Source organism: Gracilinanus agilis, chromosome 3 (assembly GCF_016433145.1).
Source record: "Gracilinanus agilis isolate LMUSP501 chromosome 3, AgileGrace, whole genome shotgun sequence".
NCBI lineage: Eukaryota > Metazoa > Chordata > Mammalia > Didelphimorphia > Didelphidae > Gracilinanus > Gracilinanus agilis.
Window position 1 is genome coordinate 478,907,998 of NC_058132.1, and position 20,255 is coordinate 478,928,252.

Below are 20,255 nucleotides of genomic sequence, written 5' to 3' on the forward strand. Positions count from 1 at the left end.
CTTTCCCCTTCATAAGTCTTTCAGGATTATCTCAGATCATTGCATTGCTGAGAGTAGCCATGTTTTCACAGTTGATAATTGTACAATATTGCTGTTATTGTTTACAATGTTCTCCCAGTTCTGCTTATTTCACTCTGCATCAGTTCCTATAAACCTTTCCAGCTTTTTCTGAAATCATCCTGCTTATCATTTCTTATGGCACAATAGTGTTCCATCACCAACATGTACCACAATTTGTTCAGCCATTCCCTAATTGATGTATATCCTCCCAATTTTCAGTTCTTTTTCACTACCAAAAAAACACTACTATAAATATTTTTTCAAGTAGGTCCTTTCTCCTTTACCAGAGAGATTTGTGTATTATCCCAGAGGAAGGAGGATACTACTAAAGCTTATTGAAATGGCAGTAAAGTGAAATCATCAGACCCATGTTTAAGAATATCAATTTAGGAATTATCTGGTAGATGGATCAGAGAGGGAAGAAGTAATTAGAAGTCTATTGCAATAGTCCAGGAAAAATGTGAAGAGGGTCAACCCTGGTCAATTTTTTTAAAGAGGTGATAAATGTCAGAGATATAAAAAAAAAAGATATGGCAACTGAGGGGCAGGTGGGTAGTTCAGTGACTTGAGAGCTATGCCTAGAGTTAAGAGGTTCCTAGGTTCAAATTTAGCCTCAGACACTTTCTAGCTGTGTGACCCTGGGCATGTCACTTAACCCTCATTGTCTAGCCCTTACCCCTCTTCTGCCTTGGAATCAATATATAGTATAATGAATCAATATATAGTATTGATTCCAAGGCAGAAGGTAAGGGTTAAAAAAAAGATTTGACAACTGATTAAATATGGAGAAGGAAAGACAATAAGTGAAAATGGAGATGCAGGAACGAATATTGCTCTACATAGAAATAGAGAAGCCAGAAGAAAGGGAAGGTTGGGAGAAGATAACGAATGTGGTTTTGGACTGAAATCCATGAGGGAAAGTGTTTTACCCAATGGTCACCTAAGCAAATGGCAAATCTCAGATGGAACCAAGTGAATCAGCTAGATGCATACTAAAAGTATCACTAGCCTCAGTTCTCTTGCACTTGCAAGTGTAAGAATTTGAGTTAACATATATAATCCATCAGTTATTCCATTTCTAGATATGACTTTAAGCAACCAAGAATGAAGACTACTTTCAGAACACAAACTTTAGAAACTCTGGGTCAAAAATAAAACAGGGAAACCAGAAAAACTCTTGAGAAAAATAAATGTTGTTTTCCATATAACACTGGTCTTTCAAATAAACAAGCTCAAGAATTTTTGAGTCCTATTTCTAGCTAAATCATATTGTCTCCATTGTAATTATCACAAAAATTGCCATTAGTCACAAAATGCTTCCCAGATCTGTGGATATCTATTTTCCTAATTTTAGTTTCTCAATTTTGTCTTCAGTTTCAATGAGATTTTCTGTTGTTGAATTTTAGATCAATTTTCTTGTGTTTTTTTTATTCAAGAGGAAAGTAAATGGATAGAAGATAGGTTAAAATACAACAGGGGAAAAAAGATCAACTGCAGAAACAGGTGGCCACCACTTCAGACCTTACACTCAAAAGTGAATTGCAAAATTCAGTGGTGGTGCCCAGTTTTCTCTGAAAGATCAAATAGATTCACACTAAAATGCATGTGTATATTTCTCAATGTTTAGACAAGAAATTGGGAACAGACGGAACCAGTTAGAGAAGAATTTCCAAAGGTTATGGTCAAAATCGGTTTCTTTAAAAAGAAAAAAAAAGCAGGGGGAAGAAAGCAGTGAAGAGGAATATCTTCTAAAACAGAGTGCCTCAGATAAGGCATTAAGGTTAACTGGATATTATGCAACTTGATCTAATAAGAGGGAGACAAAAAGAGAGACATTCTCTAAACATATTTCAACTGCAGATGTTAAGGCGGCTATAATTGTTCATTTTAGGAGTGCATTAAAAAAGGCTGTGAAACTGTTCATTGTAATGATATCCATGACAGGATCCCTGCAAATCCCCAGCTGGAGGCCATCATACACACACCTCCTTAATAGACAGCACTGTGTGTGCAATTAACACATTAATTTATGAAGTAAACAGAGACTGGGACTTCTTAGACAAGCACTCACCCATTAAACAAAGGGGGGAAAGACTCATGTGTAGAGTCCAATTGGAGCCAATAGAGGGTGTTCCAGGAGAAACCACAGATCCTGAAGTGATATAGGAACTTTCCTTGTTGAGACTGCCTTGTTGCATAGGTTCATTTAACCACCTGTGTGAGTTTGTTACCTTCCAGATGCCAATTACTTTCAATTAAACCTTTTTCAAATTTAGAAGAGCTGATGGGATGAAACAAAAAATAATAATAAAATTCTTATTACCAGCTTGTTTTTTTTCCTTATGTAAAAAAAAAAATAAAAAGGAAAGCATTTCCCAAAATACAGGAGTATTTGTATATACTGAAAATGAGACTAATATAGAATACATTTGAAAAGCAATTTAATAAAAGCCACAGAAGGTAGAGATTCAAGTTTGCCAGCATCATAACATTTCAGACAAGCTATTTAGGACTCCTTTACCAATTCAGCTAAATCTCAATAACGTCTCATGTCTGAAAGTGAGAGCGTCATTTGAAAGTAGAGTTTCAGATTGAGAACTAACTGCTGTATATTTACTTCTTCAATGTAAACTCATTGAGAAAGTATGGGTCATTTCTTTCTTTTCTTTCTTTTTTTTCAGGTTTTTATAACCCCAGAAAACTGGTCAATTCAAGAAGCATTTATCAGGTGCCTACCATGTGCCAGTTACTGTGTTAAATACCACAGAAACACTTAAAAGACAGTTAGCTTTCTCAGCTGATTATCTAAGGGGGAGACGAATATGTAAGTACCTGTGTAATCTCTACTTCAAATCCATTTACACAAGACTCTTCTCATTGGTGGGAACTGATTTCTCAATGTTTAGTGCCCAATTTGGTGTCCATTTTCTAAAGCAAAGGTATGAATATTACACAAAAATTGACCATATCTTACAGCATAAAAACTTCACAAAAATGGAGAAAAGTAGAAATAGTAAGTGCATTTTCCCAGATCATAATACAATAAAATATTATATTCAATAAAGGACCATAAAAAGGCAGATTAAAAAATAATTGGAAGGGACAGAGATGGCTCAGTGAAAAGATACCCAGGCCTAGAGACAGAGGTCCTGGGTTCAAATCTGTATTCAGATGCTCTATAGCTGTAACAAGTCATTTAACCCCAATCACCTAATCCTTACCAGTATTCTGCCTTGGAACCAATACTTAGTATTAATTCTAAGGCAGAAGGTAAGTGTTTAAAAAGCAAAAGTAATTGGAAACTAAATTATCTAATTCTAAAGAATAATTAGGTCAAAAAACAAATCAGAGAAACAATCAGAAATTTCACTGAAGAGAATGACAACAATGAGACAATATTCCAAAATTTATGAGAAATATTCAAAGCAATACTAAGGGGAAAATTGGGTATACAACTAAAAAACATTAGAAAAAGAACATATTTTTAAATCCCCAATTAATCACTAAACTTGGAATCTTGAAAATCAAAGGTGAGATGAACAAAATTAACAGTAAAAGAAGACATGAGGTTCTAGCCTTCTGATAGTGACTTCTCTGAATACTTGAAACATTTCTACTTATGTCGAAATGGACCTAGGTTTTTTGCTGGTATCGTTGTCAAGAAACCATGGGTATCTTCAGATTACAATGAGGAATCTGTGGAGTATTAGTAGAGGAAAATGATTTTCTAAGTAAGGAAAGGAAGACTCAGTGAGGTTATGTGCTCATAGTAGCATGACTAGTAATTTTCAGTCAAAATTGAATAAGATTTTCTGACCAGCTTTAAGGCCTTTCCTATTTTGCCAAATTAGACTGCTCTAGGATATTGGGTTTCTCACACATTTGACTCTCTTATTTTATATATGTTTCTATATCTATTTTCATAGAATGCTGTGATCAGGGCACATTCTAAATTCACGAATCCAACAAACATTTCTTGATCATGTACTACATATATGAAAAGTCATGTAGTACAGTGGACTGGAGGATCATCTACAATAAAGAAGGCTTGAGTTCATACCTTGCCTCTGATACTTCCTATTGCATCACCACTGACAAGACTTAGCTTCCCTGAGCTCCTGGGGTCCTGTATAACAATGGATTCCATGATTCTGAGATAGCATTTCAATGTCATATCTATATCGATAACAAATTTTTTATCAATTATGGAATGTACATTCTTTCATAAATATTCCATTGAGCTATTTAAATATATAACAGACTCCAAAATGTACTTATATTTTACTTACTGTGAAATTGAGTTGGGATATAGTAGAGAAAGCAGAGTTGTATATCTCAGAAGACATGAGTTCTAATCCTTGCTGTTGTTGTTCAGTCATGCCCAACTTTTCGTGATGTCATTTGCAGTTTTCTTAACAAAGAGTGGTTTTCTATTTCCTTTTATAGCTCATTTTACAGATGAAGAAACTGAGACAAAGATGGTTAAGTGTCTTGCCCAAGGTCACATAGCTAGTTTCTGAAGTCAGATTTGAACTCAGAAAGATGAATTTCCCTGATTCAATTCCTGCCCTTCCTCTATCCACTGCAGCACCTAGCTGCCTCATTCTAATCTCAAATTAGCTATTCTCTCTAAGAGTGAAGGGTCTTCTGCCTAAAGGAGATAAAAATAATACTCATGTTTTATACTTTGCAATGTGTAAAGAGTTATCTTGCATAAAACACATTTAGATTTATTCTTCATGATTTTAGAGAGCAAAACTCAGAGGAACTGGGCAAAAAGTTGCTTAGAGGCAGATTTCAGCTCAACATAAGGGAAATTTTCCCTCCAAAAAAATGAAGCATCGTGCAAAGGGAATGGACTACCTGAGGAAGCTCTGTTCAAAAACACAGCTTCCTGAGTTCTAATTTTACCTCATATATGTACTAGATGGGTTGAATAGAGATGAAAATATGGGAAGAAGTAACAGGAAAAATGGGTTTTTAAATTATAGGAGGAAGGTGACTCTGAAATATGAGAGATAGGAGAAGAAAGAAATTGGAATTATCTAGCTATGGTGAGTGGAGGGTTATTATTAATCAATAAATTAACATTTATTAAGCACCTATTATGTGTCAGGCAAAGCAGCTAGGTGACACAGTGGATCAATCAATAGGCCTGGAGGCAGGAAGACTCAACTTCTATTTTCAAATCTGGCCTCAGACATTTATTAGCTGTGTGACCCTGGATAAATCACTTAACCTTGTTTGTTTCAGGTTCCTCATCTGTAAAATAAGCTAGAGAAGGACATAGCAAACCACTACAGTATCTTTGCCAAGAAACCTCCATATGGGATCACAAAGTCAGACATGATGGAAAAAATGACTGAAAGATAACAAAACCTCAGGAAGTATTGAGTTCTTCTTCTACTAAAATTCTTAAAGCAAAGGATGAATGGGGGGGAGGGGTAATAAAGGTATTTTTTGTCCAGGTACTTGTTAGTTAAGTAATCTCCAAGGTTCCCTTCAATTCTGAGATTCTGGGAAGACATGAAAAATACTTTACAACTTTAAAGACGACATATAACCATAAGTTATTATTTTAAGGGTTGCCATGATTAATGAATTCACCACCAAATGCCCAGACTACTGTTGATGAATCTCCCATTGCCAGGACCTTTTTTGACATATTTCCAACACAGTAAAGCCTTCCAGAGCTCAGACTCCATTGATAGTCTTCAAAAACTTAGGCTCATCACCATACCACGAGGCATCTGAGTAGGACTATAATAATAATCAAAATCATATCCACATGAACTCAATGAACAATATGTTGACAAAGAAGCATCCAAAAATGCCCAAGTCATCCTTCTTTTACTAGAAGCTTTCCCTAACCCCTTTTAATTCTAGTGCCTTTCTTCTATAAATTATTTCCTATTTTTCCTCTATATACTTGAAATATATTTGTCTGCATATTATCTCCCACATTAGATTACATGCTTCTTGAAGAAGGCACTACTATTTGGGGCCTCCTTTTGTGTCAACAGTACTCAGCACAGGGCTGGCACACAGTAAATATTTATTAATTGATTGGTTTATAAAAACAGAAGGGTTTCTGATAACAATACAATACTAGATCACAACACTCCCCAAATTTTAGGATTATCCTCAGGCTGCCCAGATGTCTTCATTGATCTCAATTTTTGCAAAAGAATGGGTAAAATCTAAGCAACCTATTTCTAAAAGTTGCAAAAAATAGTATGATAAAATGACCACAACTGTACACCAGAAGCTGGCAGTTCTTCATAAATTAGATTGCACATAGCTATAATGCAACTGGAAACTCCCAAATATCCTTCAGAATCCAAAAAGTAAATTATAATGTGTGATCTCCCACATTCACTTCAACCTAACACTGACTCATCAATATTTGAGAAACATTTTGCGTAGATGCCTCAATACTGAATACTTCAAACCTCCAAGTTATGGGTATAGAAAAGCTCTTAAAATATAGACAAAACAGAGGAAATCAGAATTAAGCCAGAACAAAACAATATTATCCCTATCATTCTGTTTGCTCTCCTAGTTGTGCCACATATACTTTAGAAGGTAATGACCTTGTATTTTGATACTTTTATTAAATTACAAAGGGCAACCACTTCCTGCATCTGTTCAACATTTAGCAAAAAGGAACAATTCTAAGATACCAGCTTGTCCCACAACTCTTTCGATCTACCCTTTTAAATACAAGAATAAGAACCATCATCATCATCATCATAATAATAATATAAGGATTTCTCATATTAACTTTTCTTTATTTCTCTTATTATATCTCACAAATAAGAGTTAAGGAAAAATGACTAGACTTTGGCCTAAAAGCAAATAACCAAGTTACTTCTAGGCTGTTGTACTAATGCTAGAGAAAGACTTGTGATTTAGCCAGTACAGAGGCAGATATGGGATGCACTGACTGTTTTAGAGAAATATCAGGAATCTTGTATGTATTTGTTAATAGCCACTAGCGAGGCTTAGCAATGGACATAGTTATTAAAGAATATGTAGCAAAGATGTCTGTGAGAAAGGCTGCAGCTGTCAAATTAGGCTAAAAGCTACAGTAGCTTTACTAAAGAAATGAGGTGAAATCTCTGAGAGTCAGGAAGGGAGCTAAGTTACATGATGAACAGAGCATTAGACCTGGAGTCAGAAAGATCAGAATTCAAACCCCCTTTTTATTTTTACTGTCTGAATCTAGGCAAGTCACTTCATCTCTCTCTATCTCTCTGTCAATCTCTCTCTCTCTTTGTCTCTGTATCTCTGTCTCTGTCTCTTTGTTTTTCTCTCTGTCTCTGTGTCTATCTGTCTCTCCATCTCTCTTTCTGGCTCTGGCTCTCTGGCTGTCTGTCTCTCTCTGTCTCTTGTCTGTCTCTCTCTGTCTCTCTGTCTGTCTCTCTATCTGTCTCTGTTTGTCTGTCTCTCCGTGTGTCTGTCTCTCTATCTGTCTTGTTTGTCTGTCTCTCCGTGTGTCTGTCTCTCTCTGTCTTTCTGTCTGTCTATCTGTCTCTCTCTGTGTCTTATCTGTCTCTTCTTTTCCTTCTCCCTCTCCTCTTCCTCCCTCTCTTTATCTATAAAATAGGAATAATTCTAGCATCTTCCTTACAGGGTTTTTGTAAGAATCAAATAAAATATTTCTAAGATACTTCAGAGCTCTTAAAGTGCTATGTAATTGTGAACTATTATTTTCAATACTGGTTTTTAACTCTGACCCTGAACAGAGTTTGCTCCAATTTAAATGGTTAAGTGATATTTTCCCAATGAAAACACCTTCCCCCTTGGCTTCATGGGCTAATTTGCTTAAGTGTTTAATAAGTTATTTTTTTTTACAATGCTTGGTCTAGAAGACACAAATCAAAACAGAGCCCATGATTTCAAAGAGCTTACTTCTTTATACTAAAGAGAAATAATATTTAATACCTAGTTAAGAAAGTAGAAGCTCATTTTAGAAGAGAGCTAAAAAGAGTGAGAAAAGACATTTCCAAGGAGATGGTATCCAGAAAGAAGCTAAGAATTTTAAAAGAAACGTAAGTACACTCGGCCAATGGAGTACCAGACTACATAAAGTTACTGATGTGGGAAATAGAATGTAGAGTTAAGAAAGAGAAATTATGCAGTTTAATTGGATGTATGAAAGGAATAATGAAAAGGTTTGAAAAAGTTGGTTGTAATTAAATAATAAAGGGCTTTAAATAAAGAGCTTGGGGGGGAAAGCTGTGTGTCTTAGTGGATTAAGAGTCAAGCCCAGACAGGGGCAACTGGGTAGCTCAGTGGATTGAGAGTCAGGCCTAGGGACTAGGAGATCCTAGGTTCAAATCCAGCCTCAGACACTTCCCAGCTGTGTGACCCTGGGCAAGTCACTTGACCCCCATTGCCCACCTTCCCACTCTTCCACCTAGGAGCCAATACACAGAAGTTAAGGGTTAAAAAAAAAAAAAAAGAGTCAAGCCCAGAGACTGAAGGTCCTAGATTCAAATCTGGCCTCAGACATTTCATAGCTGTGTGATCCTGGGTAAGTCACTTAAATCCCTTCTCTAGCCCTTATCACTCTTCTGCCTTGAATCTTATACATAGTATTGATTCTAAAATGGAAGGTAGGAATTTAAACAAATAATAAAGGACTTTAACATCAAGCAGAGAAATATGTATTCTTATGCTAGAAGTGATATAAACATATAAAGTTCTTGGGAGAGATATGGATAGACTGGAACTTTAGGAAGATTGCTATTTGGAAAATGTAAAGGAAGAAGATAATGGAAGAAGGAAGACCCATTGGAAGATTTTTTTCAATAGTACAGGAGAGAAATAATGAGGTCCTCACCTGGAGTGGTCGTGGTATGAATGGGGTAAAGAATATAAATATGAGAGATGCTGAGAGATTTCACAATTTTTTAAATGGAGGTGGACTTGGGGGATATGGGAGAGTGGAGAGTGAAGAGGTAAAGATGGCTCTGAGGATTCATTATGACTAAAAGGGTGATAGTATCCTTTAAGAAACAGGGAAGTCTGGAGGAGGGGCAGACTTAGGGCAAAAAATGTAATGATTTTCATTGGGAACATACTGAATTTGAGATGCCTATGTGTTATGCATACAGAGATATTTAATAGCCAATTGGTTATGTGACACTGGGATTCAAGAGAGAGAAGAGGGCTAGGCTAGTTGCATGGTCTTGAAGTCATCTTCAAAGAGATGATAATATTAAAATGGGGACTGAGGTAATCGCTAAAATATATTATTCAGAGAGAGAAATATGATAAAGTGACTTGGGATGGAAGTATAGAGGAATACCTAAGATTGTGGGTGAAACAAATGATAATATAGCAAAGGATAGTGGAAAGGTGAAAGTTCAGCACAGAGGAAGAAAGACTGGAGAAAATGGTGCCACAAAAATATGGAAATAAAAGAGTACCCAGGAAGAATGGGCATAGCCTGGCAGCTCAAAAATGATAAAAGTTGTAATGAGGCCAAGAAGGATGAGGATGGAGAACAAACCCTCCAATTTAACTAAGAGACCATTAGTAACCTTGAAGAAAGAAGCCTTAGCAGATGTCAAGTTCATAACATGGTTGCAAAGTGTTGAGAAATGAATAGAAAGTGAGAAAGCAAGTATCTGGCTATGAAAGGAAGGAAAGGTTTCAATCAAAGGCCTTGGGATTTTGTTTGTTTTTAAAGGATGGAAGATAGCCAGGCATAAATCAATAAGTAAAGCGCACAGTACTATATTCTCCATTCTAGGGATACAAATGAAAAAGTGGTCATAGATCATAGAGGGACCTCAGAGGCCATCACTAATCCAATACCCTCATTTTGCATATGAAGCCACAGGAATTTAAATGATTTGCCCAAGGTCCCAGACCTGTCAAGTATTAAAATGAACCAGAGCCTGCCCTAAAGCAACTTGTATTCTACTAGTAGTAATAAGGACAAGTTCCATGGAGTGATGATGGCCAGAGGACTTAGATTTGATCTAGGTAATTTAACGAGATTGTGGACAGAGCCATAGGAGAGTAGATTACCATGGCCTCTTTGGTAATAATAGTAATATTGATTTATTTATTCTTCCCTGAGCAAAAAGCTAAAAGTGGGCCAAGGCTTGTGGGGGCAAAGCAGATGTCAAGATGATTAGCTCCTCATGTGGAAGCTGGATGGAATGAAATACCTTATACCTGTAGTCAACCAGTTAGGCATAACAGTAGAAAGGTTTGACCCTTCACACTTCAATCCAAGGCAGGTTTGCTGCTGAGAATCTCAAAGCTGAGTGGAATAACTCCTCAGTGGGTAGCATGTTTATAGGCAGTAGAAAAGGAGCCAAGAGATTAAGATGATATTAAAGATGAAAGAAAGAGGTAGAGTTGGGGTTGGGTATGCTGGTAAATATTTGCCAACTGTCTCTGGGCTATTGGGGTGGGGTATATTCACAACACACTTTTTAATTTAATCTGCATTACTCACATTTTCTCCCTCACTTTCTTAAGTCTAGTCAGTCATTAAAGTAATAAATCGAGTCCTGATTTATAATAGCATTTGCCATTTTCAGAGGTGCAAATGTTCACTTTGAAAATTTAACAATTGGCTCTACTATAAGCTGGCTCTAGTATTACCCTGGGTGGAGGCATGTTGGCCTAAGTTGGTTGAGGATTCAAAAGGAATCAAGAGAAAAAGAAGAGATATTGATTGGCAAGAGAACAACCACCTCTTTATCATAGAATGGACCCAAGAAAGTTCCTTGGATTCTACTCTTTTGTGAAGCAAAGTGTCTGGAAATAAAAAGTAGGATTCTGGAACAGAATAGGATTCTGGACAAGGCCTTCCCTAGTCTATTTCTGTTGCACCTATGTCTTACTAACAAGTTGAAGTAATATGTGAATTGATTGTTATTCCTTGTTAATGAGCCCACAATAACACAAGATATTTAGGGAATTCCCACAGAGGGAACCAAATTTATATATGTATAAATGTATATTTTCACAATTATTAATCACATATATGTTAAATATATGTATATATATATGTATATATATAAAATCAAACTATCTTTTTTACAGAGTAGCAATTAAATACTAAATAGGAAAAGTATGGAGAGCATTTAAGGTTATCAGAAACAGTATAAAAATAGTAATCACAGTATTGAGAGTTGTGAATTCCTTTCCTCTGGTGTTTTCCTGAGTCACTCTATTAGTCCTGGATTGTTATATGTGACTTCAGAGTCATTATACAATGTATAATGAAATCAGGTTGTTGAGAGATAATCATATTCTATAACCATCCTGAAGTTCCCTCTCTGAGTAGCCTAAGTATACTACATACCCTCTCCCCCTCTTTTTTTAAACTATTTGTTTTTTATATATAACATCATATAATATGTAACATAACAATAATCTAATGCATATGATTTGTTACTAAAATGTAATATAATAAATATGCTTATCTAAGAGAAACCAATTCTCACATTTGCTATGTCCAAAAAGTTATGTCTCATTCTTTTTTCCCCTCCTTCCCACTCCTCTACACTCTCCTAAGAGGCAGGTAAGATGGTAGAGATTGTATATATATTATCATATAATACATATAGCCCTGTTTGTCATGTGAAAGACACATATAGGTTAAAATGGAGAAAAAAATTCATGAAGAAAATAAAGTGAATAATGGCATGTTTTAATCTGCATTTCGAATCCATAAAATATGTACCCTCATCCTCAGTGTAACAGAAAGGGCTTCCCAATGCTGGGAATGTATAATATTAATTTGGCTTTTCAACTATTGTTCCTATTTTTGGTCGATTTTCTACATGAGCACTGGGATGCGACTCTTGCTTCTTTTTTTATGAATAAATGAATGAATGACAGGCCCTGAAATAAGTGAATAATCTCCAGTCATTTCTCATTCATAAACAATGGCTAATGTTAATGGTTACTCCAACTTTTCTAAATTTAAATCCATGATTGCATTTAAGTATACATGAGGGAAGTGACCTCCCCATGTTATATTTTCAAAATACAGGATTCTCTAAACATCTGTTCTAAGTTCTAATCATTCACTTCTTTTGTTCTTTCCAGACTGACAAATGTTAACCTTTCCTTTGGTTACTTTCTACTGCACAGCTAATCCAAAAACCATTGAATCCAAGTGATCTAATGAATTGATGCTTTCATCTCTGTATTACCAAGGAAGATTACTGTTGTATATAATATGAATGAAAATAAACCCGAAATTTTGTTGTCATTTCACTAGAAAGTGGGTCAAATACAATAAACCCTACTATGTAATAGATTTCTATTGTTGAACATTTTCAGAATGATTAAACCTTAAAATAGTGAGAGACTGGATCAATGAATGATACTTGCATGATTCTGTGATATATTTTGTATGTAATCTACTTATGTAGATTGCTGTCACTCCATATCTTCCCATCCTAGAGATATCTTTTATGTGTCCTCCACTCTCCCATGGTCATCCTCGTCTTCTCTGATTTGTCTGATGTCATTTAGCTAACAAGGCTCAGATTTCTGTACAGTCTTTCATTGATGTTTATGTTGAAGCTATAGCTACTGATAATGATATGATTTCAAACACTTCTGCTAGAATTGTTTCACTTGGATAATAATATGTATTATAATTTATTACATATTTACAACAGATCATATATGTTTTGTTATTGTTATATTACACATTGTATGTTGTATATAAAAATAAAATTAGTAACAAAAAATGAGAATTTCTAAAAAAAATTCACATTATGATTTTCATGAGCAGTTAGGTGGCTCAGTGGATAGAGTGCCTGGCTTGGAGTCAGGAAGACTGATCTTCCTAACTTCAAGTCTAGCCTCCAGTATTTACTAGTTGGGTGCCCTTTGGCAAGTCACTTAACTCTGTTTGCCTCAGTTTTTGCATCTGTAAAATGAGGTTGAGAAGAAAGTGGCAAACCATTCCAGTGTCTTTTTACAAGAAAGAAAACCCCAAAGGGTCATAAAAAGTTGGATAAGACTGAAAGTGAATGAACTACAAAATTACTTTAATAACACATATTAATAACCCATGACAAGGATTCCATGTCAGTAATGGACACCAATGAGATAGCTGCCATTCTTCTTTTTATCTTATGAGTAATGAATCACATGAAGTGGTTACGAGTATTCAAATTCATACTATTCAAAGTTACAATTATATAAATATGGTAATTCATTCCAACCCAATGGAAATATGTTGTTTGACTTTAACTAATGTAACCACTTCATGGGAATTTTATTTGAACAAATTGTGGCCTGGGTGTGTCTAAAATCCTTTGGAATTTGCTTAGAACTACATGAGTTAAGCAAAAATAGTCATTCTGCTTTGAAAAAGTCTATTTCCATGTGAAACTCTGTGGAAAAATAATCTCAGTGGGGCCTTTCTACACAGCAATCAGTATGACACTTCTTTAAAAGTTGGAATGAGGTTCATGCCATCCATTATGGCAAGTTCTTTATACTTTGTAGGAGCTCATCAACAATAATGAAAGTAAGGCAAGAGGGCTATTTCCTCTTTTGGATTCTTCCCCTATCTGTGATGAAGGTGAAGACATTAAGACATCAGCACAATTTTGCCATTGTGCATTGACCCTTATGATACTTATTACTAAATAATTTCTTTGGTTCTATTGCGGTCTGAATTGCCCTTGATATTTCAAGCTGTTTTATGTTATTCTTAGACATTCATCTTTCTCAAATTGGGCTATAAATCATGTCATAGAATCTCAAAGTTATTTAATTTGTCTAGGTCATGAAGTATGCGTCCATTCCTTATTTCACTGAAAATAAATATCTGACATTTGCTTAATTTTTGTGACCTGGTTGGCTGTTTTTTTACTGATCATTTCACTGTTTGAAAGCTTGAGAGGATACTATTTTCTGTTCTACAGTATACTTATAAAATTTCCTGCAGATTCTTATTTTTTTCCAGGGAACTCACATTGTAGTTCTTAAAAATGTTATCTTCCATAAAATATGAAATGAAAGATTGGAGTGCATTAGTGATAATCATCCCAGTACTGAATGCCTTCCATAATCTTGGCAACTGAAAAGACCTTAAATCCAGCTGTTGAGTAATCATTAGAAGTCTACTGTTTATATCTTAGGTATGTTTATATGTGAGTCATTCAAAAAGCAACCAACAAATATTTATTACATGCTTACCTATGTTCCAGGCACTATGCTAAATGTAAGGAATATAAAGATTAGCAGAAAGACAATATCTGTTCTCAAGGAATTTATAGGGAATTACGGGAAGATGACACATAAAAAGGAAATAAAGAACAGGGAGACAGGAGAGGGGAATCAGAAGATTGGGGGAGAAGATGGTAAAGAAAGTTCATAGTGCATCCTGGAGAGGAATAAAGACTTGACTGGCCTGGGTACCCTTCTTAAATGAAAGTTCTCTGAAGATCCATCTAACAAAAAGGCAGAGGGTTCTTAAGTATGCACAGTTCAGGACTACAGTTAACTTCCAGGATGAAAATTTTTCTGGAGCATAGATAGAGAACATTTAAAGTGTAGGCTGGAGAGGAAAAAAAACCTTTATCTTGCTAAGTAAAAGGAATATGATATTGATGATTATAGGGGTATGCTGGCATTCTCACTAAAGAGGAACAATTGTAGATTAAAAGAATATTGAGAAATGAAGCAGCAAGTCTTTAAGTAATTAATCTTTTTCATTTAAAAGAAAGAGAAATTGAGTCAGATAATATATTAGTCTTCCATTTTCCAGGCTCAAGATATCCTGTGAATTAAGACCATGTATCATTATTATGATGGATATGTGTGCTACAGTCGTCGCAGTCAACATCCTGGAATCTTGATCTACATCACAAGGCAGATCGGGAATTCTAAAGAATAAAAAAAAAAGTAAACTCTTAATAATACTCTCCTTTTTGCACATGTTGAGCTAGCTGAGATGAGGGGGGCTCATATTTCTAGGCTATTGCTCTTCTTTCCCATTGGCAGTTGTGGCGAGGTCCCAGGTGCTGATGATTGTGACATATCACTTTGGCTGGCTATATAGATGGAGGGTCATCTGTCAGTCACTAATTCCTCTCAGCAGGTTTGGGAGCTTTGAAACAAGTTGATTGCAAAAGTTGATCATGACATCCATCATTCCACAGAAAGAACCCTTATCCAGAAGGAAGAGGCCCTCTTTTCCTTGGTCTTTCCTTCATCAAGAAAGTCTGCTTTTGCTTAAGGGAATTCATGTCAATTCCCTATCTATGCAGTGCCCAACCGACCAATGCTGTTATTGGATGCCTGCTGGTCTTGCTGCATTGTGGTTTTCTGATGTGATCATTATTTTCTTTGTCTGGAGTTGCTTTTCCTTTATTTGCTCTGAGAATAAATTCAGAGCCAGAAATCTGACAATGCTTTCAACCATCTTTTCCAATTTGACATCTGATGTACAGTGAGCAATGCTGAACTAAAAAGGTCAGCTCAGATGCCCAGGTTGCTTCCTGTTTAACAACCAACTGGCCAGTATCTTGAATCAGTTATTAGTGTTTTTAGAGACTTTATGAACCAACTCACTTCCTCAGGCCTTAGTTGCCTCATTTATAGAGAAAGGATTGAACTAGATAATAATAGTGGCACTTAGTGCTTTAAGGTTCGCAAAAAATTTGCCATGTCTTATTCCATTTGAGCCTCAAAACTTCCTGTAGAAATAGATGCTAGTATCCTTTTGAGGAAACTGAGGCTGAGGGAACATAAGTGATCAACCAAGGCCATGAATCTAGTAAATATCTGACACAGAATTTGAATTCATGTCTTGCTGACATTAAGTGCAGTACTCTAAGGTGACTCCTAGTTCTAAGGTCCTTTCTGGTCCCTGATCCATTCTTTTATGGTCTCATGTAGCAGCTTGAATTACTTCTTTTTACCCCAAATCAGTTGTGCTGAGCCATTTCAAGGAATGGCTTATGTTCCTTGCAGCAACACTGTGAGGTCAGTAGCACAAATATCTCCGTTTTGTAAAGGAGGTGTCAGAGGAACAGAGAAGTTAAGTATAAAGATTACATTGCAAATAAAAGGCAGAGCCAGGATTCAAATGCAATGGCTCCCAGTGCAGCATGCTTCCCACTCCCATTGTACTTGGAGTACAGATTGACTGATTATGGATTCCTCAACATTGTAGTATTTGGTTATAGAACTGAGAATCACTGTGTATTCTCTACCCTTGATTCAACCATCACTAATAAGGTACTCATATGTGTAAGAGGAATCCATAATGTTTGCCATCTGTCGGTTGTCCCGATTTCTACCTAGGTTAGGAAAGAAATTGCCAGGACTTCCAATGCCATTCCAGGCAATAATTACATATGACAGACAGGTTACTGGTGACTTCAATAAACAAACCTAGTAAAGAGAAGGAAATGGCTATGTGAGGCATAGATACAGGCACAAATGTGAGATACAAACCCCCAATGCATTCTCCCTGAACATGACTTTTACAAAGATTTACTTCATTTAATTTGGAGACTTATTTTCCAAAATAAAACCTGGACAGATGAAAACAAGTTTTAGTGGCAACACAAAGGAAAGACTTTTAGTAGATTTGTGACTAGGGTCATTTATTCTTGTTGGGCCTTAGTGATATCATCTGCAAAATGAAAGTGTTAGTGATCTCAAAACCCTTTCTTTTTCCTCTTTGGTCAAATGTTATCTTTTCTAGTGTGGGATGGGAAGGGAGGAAGACACCTAAAACTTTTAACATGATAAACAAAGCAATAATTTTAAAGTATTAATAAAAAGAATTTTTAAAAATTGAATCTAATTCTCAATTTAATCCCATTAGATAAGCATTTATTCATTTAATGTTGGCAATTAGGTAGCATAGTGGATTTCTTTTCTTGGTTCTATTCATTTGACTTCATAATTTCATGTAGGTCTTTCTATGATGTTTACAAAATTATTCTTCTTGTCATTTCTTACAGTATTCTTTTTCCAAAGAGGCAACTGATATTCCTTGAGCAGGAAAGTAGGGGGATCATATTTGATCTGTTATAATGTTATTTTGGTATCTGTGGAAGAAACTGTGGTCTTATATAATATAGAAATAATCAGTAAGTAAGAATTTATGTAGTGCCTACAATATACCAGTCACTATCCTAGGCAGTTCCTTAAGAAAAAATGTATACAGTTTATTTGATAAATAAATAAGAATAATTCAAGGTGAACCATTTAACCCACTTTTCTGGTAATTAAGGAAAGGGAACAATTTTTTAAGTGCCTACCTATGTGCTAAGCATAATATCTCACTTTATTTGCACAACTTTGTAAGATCGGTATTACAAAAAAAAAGTTTACAGTTAGGGAAACTGAGTGAGAGAGTTGAGTAACTTTCATAGGTTTTCATAGCCAGTAGTGTCTGAGGCCACATTCAAACCCAGGTCTTCCTGACTCCAGGTTCAGCATTTTATCTATTATATCATCTAGCTGCCTAAAGGCCTCTCCCTATAGAATGAACATAATACAGTACAACTTGCAAAGTTACTAGTAAAGATTGATTGCTTTCTTTGTATTTATTTTGTATTTTGTATTGATTTTGTATTTTTTTGTAATAGTACAATGCCTGGCATATAGTAAACACTTAATAAATGTTTTTTGATTGTGGAAAGAGTACTGGACTTTGAATGAGGAAGACCAATTTAACTCTTGTCTGTGCTATTATCTGTGTACCCACTGTATAGGAAAACTTGCAGCAGTCATCTTCTAAGGATGTTGTGGTACACAAATGAGATAAGGCTTGGAAAGCAGTTTGGAAAATAGGTTTCTATGAAACTGTTTTGTAGGAGAATTCAGGTAAAGAGTAACAGCCACACAGAGATAGTGGTTAATACAACTTCACTGTTATTCACAAGGGGAAGAAGAGAACAGAGACCAGCAGAGAACATTGTAGCCCCATAGCCCTCTGCTGAGAGGAACACCCAGTGCAGTAGTTTAGTTTCTGGATATGGGATCATGCATCAGCTTTCACCCTCTGGTCAAAAGCTCAGAGACCATGATGGCTCCAACTTAAAGAGTTAAACGGGGAAAAAAAAGAGTCAGCTGGCACCAGTAGGAGACTATCCTGTCATCCATAAAGGAAGACAGTAGTATAGGTTGTGACCAAAGAGATGAGGGCATTTTCTAAATTACCTAATAAGGAATGAGGGGCAGGCATGCAGAGAATTTCATTTAAACTTTTTCAATACAGCCAGAGTCCAAAGAGAGATAAGGAAACTCAGCCAGGGCAGGGTGGGTTGTGTATGCTACGAATGTGCCAATCAAAATAGTTTTCACTAGTTCACAAAATTACAACTACAATTATAATAATATTTGGAGGATTTTTTTGTGGGGGAAAGTGATATAAAGTCCACTCCAATAGGAGACGGATAGAAATAAATGAAGGCATCGGCTCATGACATGTAGTCACAAGAACTGAAAAGTCTACAAATCATCAAATTACTAAGAAAAGCAGAATTGGTTTTCTTACCTTTATGTAGACTGGCCACATGATCACTGGGCAATGTTTATAAAGTGGCCTTGACATCCATCATGTCCTGAGAAACACCTGTGCTTGTCTCCATCTGCATGTGTGTGCATTGAGGGGAAGGAAGTTCTCTTGACATGCCAAGGAATTCAGTCTGGAAAATGGGATAGAGGGGGAGGAAAGTCCTCTGCTTTGCATGCCTGCTTTCTTTTCCCTTTCCTATGGTGCTTTCCCCCCACTTTCCCACTTTTGAAGATTATTTGCCAAACTGCAATTAATTTTCCTTAGACTCCAGCCCCAGCACCCCTCAAACTCATCCAAACAATCACACTTACTTCCACAGACAGGCTGGAATTGGAGTAGGCAGAAAATAGCTTTAATGGGAATCTTTTCTAAAGCAGCTGTTAGAGTGTGGTAACAAGACTCTGAATAAATGGCAGCTCCATAACTTCCCTTAATCAGATTGTAGCAATCAGCTCGAAAAACTTTCCCATATGTTGGAGAGGGGAGCTTGGGCCTAGGGTTATGGCAAGGACACAGGCCACATGAAGGTTACCAAGTCTGGCTACAATTAAACACGCTGCAGAGACTGTGACGATGCTTTGGGGAGCTATTGCACTTTAGTCATTTGTAATTGTGCTTTCGGAAATGACTCGCTCTGAAATTACTTGGGCTGTTCTACGGTTTACAAACATGTGTTCCTGGAAAAAAGAGAAAGCATTACCTTTCCAAGCAGTTAGAGCTCTTTGTCTGTTTGTTTATTAGGATTAGCAAAACTTACCTTAATGGGTTTGTTAATGTAGAGAGTCATCTGTGTTTTTAATATGATCCTATCATTCAAAGGCATGCAGAAAGATGTCTCATCTATGACTACCAGTGGTCAAAGGAGGTCTAGATGTCTGATAGCCCTGCCCTTACCATCCATTTGGAAAGGTCTTTCACTGACTAATCCCTCTATGTTCCTCTTCACCTGCTGGATTCCTAAATTATCAAAGTAGAACCTCATTGTTACCTTCTCCACTGAACCTGCTCTGATGCTGCCTCCATTTCCAGTATTGCTTGGTGGGGACTTCCTTCACCTTAGAACTCAAATAAGCACTTGATTCTACAACTTGAGTTCATATTTGTCATATGTTTTCTAACAGAGTTATCCATGTGTTTTTTTTAATCTCCCAAACAGTAGCGGCATGCCTTAGGTAAACTTTGTATTCCCCCCCCCCCTTTACCATACATATTTCCCCAGAGAGAAGAACAATATTTTACACACAGCAGACATATTAGAAACCTTTGTCCAATGTCTATTGAATCTTCCAATTTTGGATAACAGGGTGGCTAAAACAATGGCTGCAAACTAGCACCTGACCATCACTTCCTTTTGCTACAATCTGAAGAATTTGAATTTGTTTGTTCTCCATTCATTCATACATTCATTCATTCATTTAATAAATATCTACTAAGCCTAAGTTTTACATAGGGCATTGTGGTGGAGCTGAAGATAGATATAAAATCCATGTCGTCTTCTACAGTGTGTATGGGAGGGTGGGATGAGGGAGAGTAGGGAGGCAAGAGGACTTATAAATATATGTACACAAATAAGAAAATATAAGGTCATTTTAAAAATTATGAACCTTTGGGGCAGCTGGGTAGCTCAGTGGATTTAGAGCCAGGCCTAGAGACG